The 16,804-nt window shown below is 43.5% G+C and overlaps 1 protein-coding gene across 1 annotated transcript in view; it reads right to left on the bottom strand.

Annotated features, from left to right (window-relative positions):
- Positions 1-13,493: 13,493 nt before the first annotated feature.
- Positions 13,494-16,804, bottom strand: part of LOC132874669 (uncharacterized) — a 56,251-nt gene continuing 52,940 nt past the window's right edge. Inside the window, exon 3 of the mRNA XM_060911024.1 lies at positions 13,494-13,945. The gene's annotated coding sequence lies outside the window, so the exon portion shown is untranslated. The remainder of the gene's footprint in view (positions 13,946-16,804) is intronic.

Raw genomic sequence — 16,804 nt, 5'->3', positions numbered from 1 at the left:
TCTAAAAAAAAAAAAAACATTTTATATATTATATAAAAATAAAAACCTCTGGTTGATATTATTCATAAACATTAGTTTCCACTGTTATGCTGATGAGACACAGTTGTATGTTTCTACAAAACCTGATGAGAGACACCAGCTTAATAGAATTGAGAAATGTGTAAAGGACATTAGACACTGGATGCTTATTAACTTCCTTCTGCTTCACTCTGACAAGACTGACGTACTTGTACTAGGACCACATGCAGCTAGAAGCAAGTTTTCTGATTACACAGTAACTCTGGATGGCCTTTCTGTTTCTTTACGTGCAGCAGTAAGACCTAGGGGTGATTATTGACCCTGGACTTTCATTCGACACTCACATCAATAACATTACCCGGATAGCTTTCTTTCATCTCAGAAATATTTCTAAGAGAAGAAATTCAATGTCACTACACGACGCAGAAAAATTAGTTCATGCTTTTGTTACCTCCAGGTTGGATTATTGTAATGCCTTACTGTCTGGATGTTCCAATAAGTGCATAAACAAGCTCCAGTTAGTTCAAAATGCAGCCGCAAGAATCCTTATTAGAACTAGAAAATATGACCACATCACCCCTGTCTTATCCACACTGCATTGGCTCCCAATCAAATTTCGTATTGATTATAAAGTACTACTATTGACCTTTAAAGCACTGAATGGTCTCGCACCACAGTACCTGAGTGAACTTCTGCTCCTCTCTGACCCACCACGCCTACTTAGATCAAAAGGTGCAGGCTATCTGCTGATACCTTGTATAGTGAAGGCTACATCAGGGGGCAGAGTCTTTTCTTACAAAGCCCCACAGTTATGGAATAGCCTTCCAAGTAGTGTTTGGGAATCAGAAACAGTCCATGTTTAAGTCTAGGCTGAACGCACATCTGTTTAGCCAAGCCTTTTGTTAAGTGTTTATGAGGGAAAGGAGTAGATCTGGAGAGTCCTCAGACAGTGTTTTGGTAAACTGGGATGTATGGATGCTGTCAGTCCCCCACTCGCTTGCTCGCTCAAGTTTGTTGATCCTGTAGTGGCTGCTGCTTTATGTCAAGGGGTGCCCTCATGCCTGTGTTACCTTCTGGCTCTCCCCTTTTAGTTATGCCGTCATAGTTTTGCCAGTGTCCCTGCTTGGGACTCTGGCAAAACGTATGCTGTTCCTACTCATCAGGTGACATTGGGCATACCCAACAACCTGTGTTTTCTCTCTTTCTCTCCCCCCTCCGTCCCTCTGAGTTACATGGCAATCCTGGCCTCTTCTGCTCCTCAGACCTGCCTGATCCATTCTGATGCCCTACATCTGGCTGGAGTCTCATCATGTCGCTCCTGTGGAGGACGGCCCCATATGGACAGTTGAAAGTCACACTTGGAAGATACTCTGGACACTTACAGTAATGCTTTTATGGCTGAGGACTACAGCTGACTTGCTAACTTTAGGACTGCAGTTGTCATTAACAGTTTTGCACTCAAGTTTCCATCAATGAAGAGTTAGAACATCAACAAAACTGACTTCATGTTAAAAATGTTATCACATTGTCTCTTATCACCCAAATGAGGATGGATTCCCTTTTGAGTCTGGTTCCTCTCGAGGTTTCTCTCTCGTGTCGTCTGAGGGAGTTTTTCCTTGCCACCGTTGCCACAGGTTTGCTCATTGGGGACAGATTAGGGATAAAATTAGCTCATGTTTTAAGTCATTCAAATTCTGTAAAGCTGCTTTGCGACAATGTCTATTATTCAAAGCACTATAAAAATAAACTTGACTAGAGGGTGAAGAGTTTGGAGCCATTGCTGAGGCGATGTGGGGGCCTTCTCTCACCCTCTGTGAGCGATCAGACAGGAAGTCCTTTATCCAGAGGCAGATGGATTAACATAGTCCCAGGTCTGTGAGGTTGGACACCAGTCTGTGAGGGAGAACGGTGTTGAATGCTGAGCTAAAGTCCACAAAGAACAGCCTAGCATAGCTCTCCTGCTGCTCAAGGTGAATGAGGGCAGTGTGGAGAGTTGTAGCTATGGAGTCCTCTGTAGACCCGTTAGCTCTATAAGCATACTGGTGTCTAACATGGGTGGGGGACTTGCAATGATGCAAGTCTGAACCAGTTGCTCAAAGCGCTTCATGATGACGGGAGTAAGTGCCACTGGACAGTGGTCATTCAGGCTGCTAATGGTCTTTTTTTGGCAATGGAAGACGGTAGAGGACTTCAGGCAGGGTGGGATGGTGGACTGGGATAGGGACTGATTGACTTATGTGACATCCTATGCTCTGGACATAACATGGTTCTAGATGTTGTTTTATTTTACTACAAGATACATGCCTATCAGAAATACTGGACAGAGGTGGTCAATTACTGCAGGAGTCTTGGTCAAGGTGGCTCATTGCTATTTAGCCCCTAATGTTTCACAAGCTTTAACATTAACAGTCCCATGAGCCTTTGCACTTTGGCAAGGCTCCGTGGAACTGGCAACAACTAAAAGCGACTGCCTTTTCTGGTCGCTACAATAATAATCCTCCTCCCTGGACCCAAATTTATTTTCAAAATAGAATTAAAGGCCATTTAGATTTTAAAAAAAAGTTAAAAAAGTGACTACCTACAAACATTTTTAATGAAAAAGTACAGTCATTGTTGTATTTTAAAAAATATTTTATGAGCCTGCATAAAAATGCATGGGGTTGCTCAAAATTCCACAGCAGGCTTTCGTCTAAACGGGGGAACAGGGGCGCTGCGCCCTCTTACTCTCGGCATGCGCCCCCTTACCGACTCCGTAAAAACATCCCAGCAACACTACATGACAATGTGTCTGATCACCAAATACGTTATAATTGCTCCAAAAATATTCCAATCATAGTAGCTACACCGCCAGACGGTGCAAAAACAATCCGAATTGGCGTTTTCCAGACTGAGGCGCCATGTTGTTTAGTTGTTTACTTGTCGCGGCTGCTCTCGCGAGATTTGACATGGGTTACATACAAGGTCAGCTGACTTGTAGAGTGAGATTTCTCGAGACTGAATGACCTTTCACCCACCGGCGCGGGAGCTTTTGACAGAAGTAGTTCGCGAGTTGTTTTTGTTGACACTTGGGCATTTAAAGATGTCATCCCGCGGCACGAAGCAGAAGAAAGCCAAAGACTGTCCGGGGCAGAAGATGATTAGGCCAAAAAAAAAAAAGTGTGTTTCTGGTTACACGAAATACTAAAATAAGGTCGGTAGGTAGGAAAGTTTTTTTTTTCTTAAATTTTTTTTTTATTTTGTTCGAAAAAATTAACACAAGTAAACATCTTACAAAATAGTATTTTGGCACAGAATCCTTTATACCACACATCATAATAAAATAAGTGTTTTAAATCTGTAAACGAATAAAAAAAAATATCGCGAGAGTTCGAGTTATGATCTACGGAAGCGATATTTCATGATATTTTCATGTAATAACGTGAAAATAACGTCCTAGGCTAGGCTACTTCCATTAAAATCAGATGGCCTAGCCTAGCCTACTGTAGAACTTGGGTCGAGCAAAAACATGGCTGAATCCTGAATGACTCCTATTTGTATAAATAGGGGACTACATAGGCGGCAAAATGTAGTGTTTTTCCCTGCCATGGAAGTGCACTTGTATACTGAAAAGGAAGCAATTTGCATTACAGCCTTGAATGAGGATTCAAAATGGCGACTCGGCTCAGTTTATGGAGGAGGGCTGATAGAAGTGGCGAAACATTTTACTTTTTATCGTTTCTTTCACAACTTGAATGCGTTGAAACAAAAAATTATGACAAACCAACGCCGCTTACACTAAAATATCGAGGGAAATTTGTAATAAAAACTTTACGGTCGGCAATTTCGACGCGGAAATTCTCGATCGGTCGGGTTACCGGAAACACTTTTTTTTTTTAAATTTGGCCTTACTTCTTTCTTTTTCAATGTTGACAGACAATCTGTTACAATTTCCCTCTCAGATAGCCTCAGAATGTCCCATTGGAGCATTTTTCAAAGGCTTTGCACGGCAGGGGGGACAACCAGCCCCCCCATGGTGAGCGCCCTCATACTAAATTTTTCTAGAAAAAACCCTGCACAGCACACTTCACTTTGTCTCACAGCACACCGGGTATATACTGTACATATCTAAATCAACCCTCACTGAACCGATGTTCAAATTATATTTTGTCTGCATCTGTGAATTCACGGAAATGAAACGTCGTCACACCAACTGTAGACCCCAGCATCAAACCAACTCGCATAGGTGGCAAATTTTGTGGCATCGAAAACCATTGGCTCGTTGGTGTGGTAACAAGTTTTATATTAACTTTAGCATTAATTATAGCTAACAGTATCTGTTCAGATCCTGTAGTGTCATGCTTCTCTGTTTATCCTCGACATTTAGAAAAGAAACAACCCAAGTGTAAATGAATACATTTCTTGTTTTTGTGTGTGTGTGTGTGTGTGTGTGTGTGTGTGTGAGTGAGAGAGACAGACAGAGAGAGAGTGAGTGGAGAGAGAGGCTACCATGTGCATGCAGCAGAGTCAAGGAAAACTTGGTACAGTTTTTCTCAACTGCATTTGGGAAAACAGACTATAATGGAATGTTGATAATGACGACAACTAATATTTTGTGTAATACAGGAAGCTGACCATGTTTAGGAGTCGTTACGGGGGGACCCATGTTGGTGACTACCTGGGCTTGTGATTTTATGGGACTTTCATGAATAATTATACAATAAAGAAATATTTGCTTGAGCATTACTTTATTTACTTGAGCACTGAGGTGTTACTAGTATTTTTATTAACAGGTAAGTTCCACCACACTGGCTAAAAGAACCGATGTCGGATCGCATTGTGCTCAAACTTGCGATTTACACCACTACTCCACATATCTGCGAGAAGAAACTGATATTAATTGGAGCTACCTTCATCTAGTCATCATATTTTGTAACATAAAAATATACAATCTTTATAATAAAAATTATGACAAACTCACAACCGAGGAGTCTCCACTGTTCTTGGCTTCCTCTCGGTTCACCAGCTCTCCCTGGCAGGGTCCAAAGTGTGCACCTACTGGAACAGTCTCCCCCTTATTAAACACTCCCAGGCCTGCATCAGGAATACTGGACTTCTGGATTTCTAGCCCAGGAGGAAGAGTTTGTCTGGCTCGGTCAGGGACTCCCATGGGAACAGGAGTATCGGGAATGAAGAGGGGTGGTCCATGAACCTCGCATTTGTTGAGGAAGAAGGATTTGCAAACTTCACAGTCTGGGAGTAGAGAAAACACAACAGGAAGAAATGAGGCCCAAATGTGTGTGCAATCTGTGTGTCTATCTAAGACCATATACGGTACATTAGTACTGTATAAAGATTATCCTAAGAAAGCTTGCCAGTAAGGTTCACTGAGCATCTGGTTGAGACTAGAGGTGTCCATCAGGACTGGGATCAAACAGGACACAACAAGGTACCAGTATTGGCAAAATATATGGAAACACCCACCAAAATGACAAAACAACACAATAGGCCGTAAGGTGAACCCCGAAAAGTCTTTCAGAAACAAGATTCCTCTCCGACGTCTCCGAACTACATAATATCCAATTCTTAAAAATGGACGTATTATGAAATGATGTCATCAAAAAGTTCTCACCTTGTAATGCTGTCAATTTTTCGCACGAAGGCTTGAAAAAGCGAACTAATGTCATCGGCGCGGAATGATATTTTGGCACCGCGGAATAAGATTTCGCTACAGAACAGGTTCCAGGTTTTTTGTGTATATATAAATTTGCATTTGTAATGTGTATATATCACTGTTTTGTTGTTTACATTTTCTATTAAAGTTTGCAATTTGCCACATAGTTCTGTTGTGTGATGTATGATGACTCAGTCTTGCATCTTCTTTGTTGCCGCTGCTGCAGGTGCATAGTGCTGCCTAGTGCGTTTACCTACCTCTACTGTGCCGCTGCATAGGTAGTGAATACTTGAATCCCTGCCATTGTGCCTCTGAACTGAGCAATAGAACTGCAATATTATATATAGGTTGTATTATTATTATTATTATTATTCCTATGGACTCTTCTCCTTCCTGCACAATTTCTTAAATCTTGATCTGAAATCACACGCATTGCCTATATATTATATATGCCATTTTATGGCTAATCCATGGTGTGTATACACTCTTAAAACGAATGTGTTGGAAATCAACACATCTTTTGTGCAAGTTTAATTTCAACAAGAGTTGTGTTATATTTCAGAAATGTTTAACACCAAAATTGCACAAATAACAAATAGTGTGTTAAAATGAACAAAAGTTCTGTTGTCCCAATCTGGACATAGAGATGTGTTAAAAAACAACGCAAGTTGTGTTATTTTCAACACGTGTTTTAAGAGTGTAGCCCACAATGACGAGTCAATACTCTATTCCATTACTGCCTGTGTAACATTGTAGGTCTGTTTTTCAAGCAAATTGTTTTATGGTTGATCAGTACTTTATAGTTAATAACCTAAGAGAATGAATACATGAATGGTCCTAGTCATAGACCATTACACCATATTTTGTACTATAATAATGGTGGTGATAAAAATTATTTTTATTCTAATAATAAACACTTCAATATACCACATATATGCAATATTGTCTTAGTGATGTATTTAAAGCACTATTTAGGACTTAGAAGACATTTCACCCACTTTGGAGGGTGTTTTGGAGACTTTTTCTACTAATGTGACTGTAATTACGCAAGCTGTCAGCTGATCTGTGGTCAAAAATCGGCAACGCGATTGGTCCAGACCGGTCACGTTATGTCCCGACACGTCATTTTTAGAGGAAAATACTTCGCCACGCGATCGCTCGGTGCGAGGAATTGACAGGATTATAAGGTGAGAACTTTTTTCGCCACACTTTCTAGTACTCATTCTTAGTTTTAAAATAAATATTTCGTAGTTTGGAGACGTCGGAGCGAGATGAAACGAAAACGGGGTTCACCTTACGACCTACAATTTGACCTTTTGTTTTCAAGTTCTCTTAATAAACTAAACATTTGCATCATAAACAAATGTTACAAGTAACCAGAGTAAGTCATTCTAAAATATTATCAATATTTGGTATGGAATCCCTTGACACTGAAGTGCACTGACACGATCAGGCATGCAATCAAAGTTTATGAATAAAATCAAGTGGAATTGATCTCCATATGTCTTGCAACACTTCCCAGAGCTGTGGCAGGTTTGAAGGAGCCCTTTTCACCTTCTCTTGCTCCATTTAGTTCCAGACTTGCTCAATTATATTCATGTCAGGACTTTGGGCTGGCCAATCAAGAATTGTCAAGATGCCATCTTGTTCTTTGTTTTGTAAATACTGCTTTACCATCCTGGCTGTGTGTTTTGGGTCATTATCTTGCTGGAAGATAAAGTTGTTACCAATGAGAGCTCTTCCAAAAGGCACAGCATGATGGATAATAGAATAGAATGCCTTTATTGTCACTATACACATGTACAATGAGATTAAAGCATCTCCAATAACAGTGCAAAACAGCATGGAGAGAGAGAGGGGGGGGAAGGGGGGGGGGAGTGTGTAAGGGGGGTAAGGTGCACAGTCCTGAGGTGTGTGTGTTGTGTTACACATTATGGACTGAGGTATTGCTCATTGCACATATAAATTATTTCACAGAGAGAGTCACATTATAAATTATTGCACGAGAGATTCACATTATAAAATAAAATATTACACATTTATGAAGTACTGCAAGGTAAGGTAGGTACACAGACTTGAGGTGTGTGTGCTGTAAGGTGCACAGTCCTGAGGTGCATGTGCTGTATGTAAGGTGCACAGTCCTGAGGTGAGGTGAATGTGTTGTGTTTCACATTATGGAGTGAGGTATTGCACAGAGACAGTCCCTTATAAAGTACTGCACATTATAAAATTATTGCACGAGGAGAGTCACATGGTAAAATAAAGAGACTATAAAGTCAGAGCATATTCAAGTTCAGGGCGGTTATGGCTTTTGGAAAGAAGCTGTTTTTGAATCGGTTTGTCTTTGACCTGATGCACCTGTAGCGCCTCTCTGAGGGCAACAGGTCAAACAGATCAAAGCCAGGGTGGAAGCTGTCCTTGATAATGTTTTTAGCTCTGCTAAGGCAGCGGGAGGTGTAAATGTCCATCAGGGAGGGGAGAGGGCAACCAATGATCTTCTGTGCTGCCTTAAAGGAACAGTCCACCGTACTTCCATAATGAAATATGTTCTTCTCTGAATTGAGACGAGCTGATCCGTACCTCTCCGAGCTTTGCGCGACCTCCCAGTCAGTCAGACACGCTGTTACTCCTGTTAGCAATGTAGCTAGGCTCAGCATGGCCAATGGTATTTTTTGGGGCTGTAGTTAGATGCGACCAAACTCTTCCACGTTTTTCCTGTTTACATAGGTTTATATGACCAGTGACATGAAACAAAGTTCAGTTACACAAATTGAAACGTGGTGATTTTCTATGCTATGGAAAGTCCGCACTATAATGACAGGCGTACTAACACCTTCTGCGCGCTTCGACAGCGCATTGATACCTTCACTTGGAGTTGTACCATTTTTTTTTTTTTTTTTAGACAGGGCAGACGGACCAGGGCATTCGCCCGCCTGGCCGTGCCCGACGAGGAGCGCTCTCGGCCGGCTTGGGAGGCAGACGGCAGCCCCTCCTGGAAGTGCAGTTTTACCATGGGCCTTAGGCTGAAAAAATGACAAAGTCCCAGTTTTACCATGGGGCTCGAGTTGTACCATTTTTTTTTTTTTAGACAGGGCGGACGGACCAGGGCATTCGCCTGCCTGGCCGTGCCCGAAGAGGAGTGAAGGTATCAATGCGCTGTCGAAGCGCGCAGAAGGTGTTCGTACGCCTGTCATAGTGCGGACTTTCCATAGCATAGAAAATCGCCACATTTCAATTTGTGTAACTGAACTTTGTTTTATGTCACTGGTCATATAAACCTATGTAAACAGGAAAAACGTGGAAGAGTTTGGTCGCATCTAACTACAGCCCCAAAAAATACCATTGGCCATGCTGAGCCTAGCTACATTGCTAACAGGACTAACAGCGCGTCTGACTGACTGGGAGGTCGCGCAAAGCTCAGAGAGGTACGGATCAGCTCGTCTCAATTCAGAGAAGAACATATTTCATTATGGAAGTACGGTGGACTGTTCCTTTAACTACCCTCTGGAGCCTCTCCCTGTCTACAGCAGTGCAGCTGCCGTACCATACCGTAATACAGTACATCAGCAAGCTCTCGATGGATGAGCGGTAGAAGGTCAGCAGCAGGTTGGAGTTTAGGTTGTACTTCCTGAGGACTCTCAGGAAGTGTAGCCACTGCTGAGCCTTCTTAATGACTGCTGTGATGTTTACTGACCAGGAAACGTCGGCGGAGATGAGGACGCCGAGAAACCGGAAGGTGTGGACCCTCTCCACATACACGTTGTTGATGTAGAGGGGGCCTAGGTTGGTACTGTGCTTCCTCAAGTCAACAATGAGCTCTTTGGTTTTCTTGGTGTTCAGAGCGAGGTTATTTTCTGAACACCAGGCTGCCAACTTCAGGACCTCCTCTCTGTAGGCTGCCTCGTCTCCCTTTAAGAAGAGTCCGACCACTGTGGTGTCGTCAGCAAACTTGACGACGAGGTTGTTGATGATGACGATGCCCTTTATTGTCACTAGTCACATGTACCAGTGAAATGGTTGTGGGTCGAACTACAGTCGTGGATGTAGAGGCAGTACAGGAGGGGGCTCAGCACACAGCCCTGTGGAGAGCCGGTGCTCAACGTGTGGGTGGAGGAGAAGTGGGGGCCAAGTCTCACAGTCTGGGGCCGGTTAGTAAGAAAGTCCTTTAACCAGGCACATGTGAGAGGGGGGAGGCCGAGAGTGTCCAGTTTTCTAATAAGGATGTCCGGGATTATTGCATTAAAAGATGAACTGTAATCCACAGAGTATGCGGACGTAGCTCTGCTGCTGCTCCAGGTGATTTAGCGCAGAGTGGAGAGCTTCGGCGATGGCGTCCTCCGTGGATCTGTTTGTGCGATATGCAAACTGGTAGGGGTCAAAGTCTGGGGGGAGGTGGTCCTTGATGTGCTGAAGAACTAGCCTCTCGAAGCACTTCATGATTACCAGGGTGAGGGCCACAGGACAGTAATCAATCATTCAGGCTGGTGACAGGAGACTTCTTCGGCACTGGGATTATTGTTGCAGATTTTAGGCAGGGCGGGATGACTGCCTGAGCCAGGGAGAGGTTAAAGATCCTGGTGAAGGTAGGGGCGAGCTGGTGGGCGCATGCTCCGAGCACCTTACCAGGTACACTATCTGGGCCAGCAGCTTTCTTGGGGTTCACTGCCAGGAGCACCCATCTGACATCATGCTCCTGTACAGTTAAAAGGAGTGGTGTAGGAACTGTGTGGTGGTGGGGGCAGGGCAGGAGCAGATGAGTGCTGCTGAGATGTTTCAAAGCGAGCAAAGAAGCGATTTAGCTCCTCTGCTAGCGGCGCACTCCAGTCTCCTGTTGGCGCATCACAGTCTCTGAAGTTTGTGATGTCCTGAATGCCCTGCCACACCTCCCGTGTGTTGTTGCTGGACAGGTGGGATTCTATGCGCAGCCTGTGGTCTGCCTTGGCTTTATTTATTCCTCTTTTCAGATCAGCTCGAGCAGCTCTATCATCTGACCTGAAGGCAGCATCGCGAGCCCTGAGGAGCGAGCGGACCTGGCTGGTCATCCAGGGTTTCTGGTTTGGGAAGACCCGGATGTTTTTATCCATCGTCACATTCCCGATGCAGAACTTGATATAGTCCAGCACCGTTCCTGTGAATGTCTCCAGCTCCTGGTGTTCAAATAAGTCCCAATCTGTCTGTTTAAAGCAGTCCTGTAGTTTGGAGAGTGCATTGTCAGGCCAGGTTGTGATGGCCCTTGTGGTGGGCCTGGCTCTGCGCCTGAGGGGGTGTAGGCTGGGGAGAGCAGGAGAGAAAGATGTTCTGACTGGCCGAGGTGGGGGAGGGGTATGGCTCTGTACGCATGCTTGATGTTGGAGTAAATATGATCCAGAGTGTTCTCCCCTCTAGTAGAACACTTAACATGTTGGTAAAACTTCGGCAGTACAGTCTTCAAGGTGGCCTTATTAAAAGTCTCCTGCTATTACGTGAACACCGTCAGGGTGGGCTCGCTGCTGTTTGTTAACGGTGTTCAGCAGGAGAGAGCGCGCTGTGTTTACACTGGCATCAGGTGGAATGTACACAGCTGTGACAAATCACTACAGTTAGCTCTCTTGGTAGAAAAAAAAACGGCCGGCATCTTACAGACATGTACTCGAGGTCTGGGGAAGTGTTTATATATAATTGGTCCGTCGTTACACCAATTGTCATGCACGTAAATACAGAGTCCCCCTCCTCTATTCTTACCGGAGTTCTCATTTCTATCCTAGCGGAGCAGAGTGCGGCCTGCTAGCTGCAAGCTAGCATCGGGTATTTCCGGATGAAGCCAGGTTCCTGTGATAATTAAAACACAGCAGTCCCAAACATAGCGATTTCCAGCGAGTTGTAATTCCAGATCATCCGTTTTATGTACCAGGGATCTAGCATTGGAGAGATACAGGCTCAGTAGAGGTGGCTTGTGTGGTTGTTTTCTTTGCCTTAGCATAGCACCGGACCTGCAGCCCCGCTTCTGCTTCCTCTCCCTCCTCCGTCTGCGCTGCCTCCTAGACCCGACAACAATCCACGGAGAGCCCGGCGATCTCGCTATGTCATCTGGGATGTTATGCGTGAAGAGAAAGTCGCTCGAAACAGATATCTGGTGTTGGTCACCGATGGCTAAAAGTGTCTGGCAGGTGTACTGGATGTTCGCAGAACCGATGGTGCACAAACAAGCAAAAAAGAAATACAAAAACAAAGAGCACTGAAAAGGAGAGCCGTAAGCCGCTGCAACCACGCGCGCCGCCATCTTGAGCCATTTGATTTATACAAATCAAATATGAATTTGTCTGTACTTGTCAGCAGTGAGGGTCCCATCTATTTTGTAGAGATGACCAACTCCATTGTAGGTGATTGCTCCCCATACTTGCAGGACCCCTCCACCATGTTTTACTGTGGGAGAAACACAGTTTACCTTGTATCTTTCTCCCTTTCTGCACCTGACTTACTGTTGCATAGCGTTGCCAAATAATTCAAATTTCTTCTCATCTGAGAACATGACCCTTTTCCACTGCTCAGAAGTCCAACTCCTATGAATTTTTGCCCAGTTAAGTCTCTTCTGCTTATTTCCACCTCTCAACAAAAGTTTTGCGCACTGACACATGACCTTTGAGGCCTTCTGCTGAGAGCGTCTTCCTAACCAGGTGTGGGGAGACATCCTTGCCTGTAGCATCTTGGAGGTCCTGTGCCAGTTCCTTGCTGGATTTCTTCCTCTCTCGTAGGGATGTAGTTTTGAGGTGCTGGACATCGGCTTTAGTCAACTTTTTCTTCCTTCCTCTGCCTGAAATGTTCTTGAAGTTCCCAGTCTTCTGGTGATGCTTGAGGCATTTCCAGACTGCACTGTGGGTCACATGCAACATTCTTTGCTGTGGCTCATTATGAATGGCCCTCCTCCCGCAAAACTTTCATCCCAATACCCTGCTCTTCTGTAGTTTCTCTCTCTGATGCCATTTCTGCCTGTTGCCTGGCTGTAGTCAGAGGATAAATATTTTTTCTAATGAATTATTTGTAGAGACCACATGATTTAGTTAATGGTTTTCACCAGTGGAATAATTAGCATATCATGGTAGGATTGCCCAACAAGGAGTGATTAAGGTGGGTTTTGGGGCTAAACTAAACAAAAAGAGATACTATTTCCATTATTTTTATGATGTTTATCACACAACGATGGCCAAAACTGCTAGCGTTTTCATCGTTAAAGTATAAAATTGTGGTTAAAAATTGTCTCTGTATCCTAAATGTATTTCAGCTGCCTTCAGTGCAGATTCTTGTGTCATTTGCATGGATTAAGTATGCAAAATCGATCTTTTCCTAGGCATTTCCATATTTTGTGCCAGTACTGGATACGAGTATGAGTTTTTTTTACTTCCTTGTGGGAGTAAAGAAACAGTCAGATATGAAGCTTGCAGGGCAAAATAAAACGAATGTTTATTAACATGACTGTGGCACTGCATGATGTATTTACAGTATTCTCTTAGGACTTGCCTGGTCAGGGTTGTTTTAAATTCAGCTACTTGTTTGCTTATCTTCTGGGGAACAGAATTTCCCAAATTTGTTATGAAATCACATGCAGGTACAAACAAAATTAACTGTCCACACAGTAAGAAAGTAAGTAAATAAATAAAAATAGTCCAATGCACATCTCTTATTGAGCTTGCTGACAATTATGGCATTTCTAAATCTAGACATTTTTCCTCCCAATGCCATACATATCGGATTCATATTTAAATTAAAAAAAATTAAATAAAAAATAATAAAAAAAACCCCACAACAACCCCCCTCCCCCCCACCAAATGGCAATTTAAGCATAACTAATTTGCTGAAGAAGAAACCATTGGACCCAGAGGAAACCTACACTGACGGGGGGAGAACTTGCAAAACTTCACACAGACAGCAACCCGAGCTTAGAATCGAATCCAGGACCCTGGAGCTGCGCCACTGTGATGCCCCGAAATCCGTATATTTGGACTCCTCTCACACCCACGGTCTCTTAAAGAACATCCCATTCCAGGGGCATAATGAGGGGCATACTCTCTGTCCCCTATTAAATCACAGCTGGTTGGGATCTTCTGCGAGTTTATGCATGTGGGGAACAGAGCACATAGCACTGTCCTCCAGGTGTGTTTTGCCATCATGTGACACAGTATAGCGAACCCCAGCCAGACAATGATGAAGCTTACTGATGTTTCAAGAAGCATTTTTTTTCTTCAGCCATCATCCTTAATTTAAACACAAATATACTTCCTTTCTTCACAAACATTGTAAGAGCTGCAGATGGACAAATAAAATAAAATTACCTCTCACAAGCATAAACATTTCCATAATGCCAGTTAACCACACGTAGATATTTATCAAATATTCACTCACATATAAATCGGTCAAAGCACATGAAAAGCTAGAAAACCAGCATTAACACAACATTACAGCTTATCCATATAGCACCCTTTCGCATAAGCTAACCTCAGCATGGCTAATACACAGGCATGAAAACGGGTCAGGGGTGAAAAAGGTGAGAAGGGTGCGCGAGTGGTGACATGGCCTCTGGTGTGGTTTTATTTTGTTTGGGGGGGGGGGGGGGGGGGGGGGGTCCTCCCCCAGAATAAATATTATAGCCTCCTTACTAAGTATACTGTATTGACATTTGCACAAGGACATACAGTACAAATACATGTAGTTATAGTGAAATTATGCCCTGGAGAAAAATGCGAATAACAGAACGAAGAAAGTGGAACACACAAGGAATAGTGATCATTTTTTCCTTTTATTTGCCTGGACCACCAGTGTCTCCATGGCCCGCTTTCGCCGAGTTGCCACATGTTTCAGCCTTGCCAGCTTCTCTCCTTCAGCAGTCGGTTTCTTGGCCTGCTGAGCACTGCAAGTTGCTTGAGAGCCATATTTGCTCTGCTGCTGCTGCTTTTCCTCCTTGTTCACCCTCTGCTGGTGTTTGTACATGGCTGCTGCAGAGTTAATGTTCTTGCACAATGTTCTGTCCACTTCCCCAAACTTCAAGTCCTCCCTTCTAAAGAGCTGTATAGCAGTCTTCCCCCTGGACATCAACGTGTACTTGACCGTCTGTATTGCATTAAATGTTTCCACATTCATGTTGCCACTTCTTTGATCAACTACATCATTCATCAGACTAAATGAGGACTCGACTCTAGGTCCATGAAAGATGGAGAGGCAACACTTAACCAGTGCACCCAGGGAGGGGCACTTGTCTGGTTTGTCAAAGACATGACCCCACCACTCCACGATGCTCTCTCCCTCGTTGAAGCTGGGGATGGTCAGGTCAACACTGAACCGCACAAGTTCCCTCTGGATATCCTGGTCTGCTGGCAAGAGGTTCCCCAGCATACCACTCAGCCTGCCAAGATATGGAAGTACCTGCAGCTTTCAGTTCTTTTTAAATCAAGGCTGAATACTTTCTTCTTTGCTGCTGTCTTTTATTAAATCAAATTTGAGACTTTTAATTTGATTTCTTTCAGCACGGACAGCACTACAAAATGGCGTCTCCACTATACAGTGCCCTATAGAAGGCTACCGCATGACGTCACCGCGCCGCGAGATTTTGTTAGGCGCCATATTGGAAGACCAAGTACATGCACTCACAATATAAAACAAAGTACGAGCGAGAGTAAAGTGACACGATGGCTGATAATTCTGGTTATGTGAGTACATTACCAGCTGCAGAAAGGGCAGGGTATGTGGAGAAACTGGCTGTGATTGATGGGTTTGACCCATATGATAAGACTCGGGGCAAGGGAGAATGGAAACATAAGGAGGACCTGACACCAATTCTGCCATCTGTTTGCTACCCAGACATTGTAAACTATTTGTTGTTTACACCCAGTGCCTACACTGCTGATGACTTGAAAGCCTACAAAGGGCTACAAGCTTACAATTATGTTGTTAGTGGCTTGGTTCGTGATATTACAGCTGTTGTTAAGAATAACCTACACATAGTTATGGCCAAGGTAATCTTGTTGATATTTATCTTTTAATAATATATCTTTTCAGTTGAAAAATTAATACTTTTTGTTACTATTAAGGTATCCATAATTTAGGTTAATTTATCCAAAATATACATATGTATTTATGATGTATGCCTACACAACAACTATGCTTTATTTATATAATAGGAGGGAGAGCAAGCCCCAAACCATCCTAAATTATTATTATTATTATTATCATCATCATCATTAAATTGTAGAAGTCTGGGAGGCTTGCTCCTCATACAGTTATCAACTTGGGGCCAATTTAGCATGTTTTAAATCTGAATTTCTTGCGTTTGCTTACCTCAAAGTGTCCACAGATCATGCACAGACTTATCCATTATATCCACAGTTTTTTGCCAAGTCTCACACAGGTTTTTTTCAAGTCTACTGTTGGGCCAATAAGTCATAAATAAAACAGCTCAGATTTGTTTAAGTCGTTTGTCACTCCACTTTATTCTCGTGGGTTCACATACCGCTGCCGTTATTTCCCCCTAATCACGAGTTTGTTGGTCTTCCAAAATGGCGCAGGGTCTGTTTACTTCCGGTTTCGGGTGACGTCAGTGAAATCCCTCTATAGTGAGTAGCGAGCAATTTCGGACACAGGGATTGTCAAAAGACGCGCACGCTCTCTTTCGAATGCTGACGTAATCAAGCCGGAAGTTTTGTTTGTTTTGATGGCAAATCAGGAAAGTTTGAAAAAAGTAGGAAATTCAGTCCGATGACTCAATCCAGCTTCCAGCGGTCTGGTCTGCACTCTGACTGATGTGTGCATGCTCTGGCCAGCAGGAGGCACGAAATGATGCTGCTTGCCCTTCGCAGCGAGATGTACTCGTCGCTATGGCGTCAATATCAAAGCAGGAAGAGGAGGCGCAAACCGGCACGAGCTGTCTATGGGTGCGAAGCAACCTCCTTGCCCTTTGGGTCAATATCAACCCCCCCCCCATTATTTTTTTCTCATCGGATCTACACGATTCACGTAGGTCACCCATTTTGGTTTCAAAACGGCGAATTTCGCCGAAAGGTGAGGGATATTCATGCATGAATACAACAACAATATATCAGGGCTCGAAATTCGTATTTTTTTTTTTCACCAGCCAGCCGGACTAGTTACCTTCCAAAGTAACTAGCCAAA

The sequence above is a fragment of the Neoarius graeffei genome, chromosome 26 (assembly GCF_027579695.1).
Source record: "Neoarius graeffei isolate fNeoGra1 chromosome 26, fNeoGra1.pri, whole genome shotgun sequence".
NCBI classification, from domain to species: Eukaryota; Metazoa; Chordata; class Actinopteri; order Siluriformes; family Ariidae; genus Neoarius; species Neoarius graeffei.
The sequence above is the reverse complement of the archived record's forward strand: the minus strand, read 5'-3'. Positions and strand labels throughout refer to the sequence as shown.